General features: G+C 40.8%; 1 non-coding gene across 1 annotated transcript; it reads left to right on the forward strand.

Annotated features, from left to right (window-relative positions):
• The first annotated feature begins 1,523 nt into the window (after positions 1-1,523).
• On the forward strand, positions 1,524-1,607 carry TRNAL-CAG (transfer RNA leucine (anticodon CAG)). Its single transcript has one exon. It is a non-coding gene; the product is annotated as a tRNA-Leu (tRNA).
• Positions 1,608-2,228: the final 621 nt, after the last annotated feature.

Consider the following 2,228-nt stretch of genomic DNA (forward strand, 5'->3'; position numbering starts at 1 on the left):
TGTTATGAGATAAGTCACCCCTAACTTTTATGTGATGGGAAAGATAAACGACTCATAACTCAGTGTGTTGGTAAACTATGGCTAATCTACTCTTCAAATACAAAGAAAGGCAAATTTCGATTCATATCATGATATGTATATGATAAAAAAGGTAACTTTCATAACCTGATATACCGGTGAACGATGAATTATACACTAAGCACACATCATCCACGCCTCTTCTGAGGCCATCCATAGTAAGGAACCTGCCATGTAGGGCTTGGAAAACCTCTCGCCCTCCAGACTCCCACCATTCAGCAGTTACATCCATCCATGATCACCACAAGTGTGTTGCCTATATACACGTCGAAGCGTTCCTTTACCGTGAGGAGGTGCGACAACTTCTGATCCTCTGGTAGTCAGTTCTTCCTGGTCATGAGCTGAAGGCAAGACTGACAACTTCTGTCGCTCTAACTTTCCCTTCACTCTTCCGTTTTGATGGTGACATGCAAGAACTGCATCTACTGCACACGAAATGCCTCTGTCGTGTGTGTGTGTGTGTGTGTGTGTGTGTGTGTGTGTGTGTGTGTGTGTGTGTGTGTGTGCGCGCGCACTTCAGTATGCACATATACAACTTTCCTTTTGTATATGTGTGAGTGCGTGTGTGTGTGCCTATGTACTTTACATCCTATTTTCTCCACATAGTAAAAGACTTGCCCCACATTTAACACCACTCAAACGTTCATTAATTTGCATAATTACCCACATGCATCAGTCCCACAAAGTCTACAAATGTATCTTATGCTCCCCCACAGCCACTTACAGACATCAACTTGGCAACACTTTACGAACACATTTATTCATTCATTTGCATAATTACTTATGCAAATCCATTTCGTCATTTATCTATTAAGGTACTATTTGTTCATAAGCCTGCAGCTATGAGCTGATTAATACTTCATTTGTTATTCATGGGACTGCTTCACCGAACATAATCATGTTTAATCACATTTCTTTAAAGATAGGTCAAAACCATTCTTATATATATATATATATATATATATATATATATATATATATATATATATATATATATATATATATATATATATATATATATATATTCGGAAGCTATGATACAAAACCTATAGCTTAAAGGTTAATGGGAAACTTAGATAACAACCACTGAATACAAGGTCTAGCCTTTGACCCGAGTCTTCAAACTGTTGCACTCAGAGGCGTGGCGTCACGCTCAAGGGTCGTGTTCAAGGGTTGGTCCTTCGTGTTCAGTGTGGTTGATACAAAGATACATAGGTAAAAAAAAATATACACGTACACATCCCTGATTTACATATATAGAAGGAATTTGGTCTATAACACTTCATGCTATCTTCCAATAAGGATCTCATGAGTTCGAATCCCACCGTAACTCACAACCGTTTCCTCAGTAGGCACAGCGAACCACTCGTTGGCTGGGCGGTGCCGTGCGCCGCTTATCAGAAACCCGAGTCACGAATATGGAGCTTCTGTTATCGTGCCAGTACGTCAGGATGGCCGAGCGGTCCAAGGCGCTGCGTTCAGGTCGCAGTCCGGTCTTCCGGGCGTGGGTTCGAATCCCACTCCTGACACTGAAGATTTTTTTTTCTCACGTTAGAGTAAAAGAGAGAGAGAGAGAGAGAGAGAGAGAGAGAGAGAGAGAGAGAGAGAGAGAGAGAATGAAACTAGGGTGTGGCACTGCTATCACGTAGCGTAGTAGTGTAGTGGTTGTTGACGTTATAGTAGTAGTAGCTGTAGTAGTAAAACAAAATCTAAATCTTTATCCATAAATAGTGGAAAATGAGTTATCGGTATATCTTCAAATAAAGAGAACATTCAAGTAAACGACTTTTCTGTCCACCAGACCATTTAACTTCACAATTAAGAATGGACATTCTTAACAGAGGAAACTATTCAAATTATAGTATATATATATAAGTATGTCAACCTAGGGTAGATATCATGATGTATGCAGGTGAAGGAAGTGTTAACCCTGATACTGAAGAGTGAACACCTGACAACGGAGCAGAAATACTCCTGAAAAACTACTCTATGACCTTCAGAACATCGACCTGTATAGGCCGTACACACCCCGAGGGGTACAAGATCTGAGTAATGCAGAGCAAAGGACCTGTTCACTCCCTTGGAGAGCGAGGTGCGAGTGTCGTAGAACATAGAGCGGGGAACGTTCAAGAAGAACTGAACTGTGAACA

This window comes from Panulirus ornatus, chromosome 42 (assembly GCF_036320965.1).
Source record: "Panulirus ornatus isolate Po-2019 chromosome 42, ASM3632096v1, whole genome shotgun sequence".
NCBI lineage: Eukaryota > Metazoa > Arthropoda > Malacostraca > Decapoda > Palinuridae > Panulirus > Panulirus ornatus.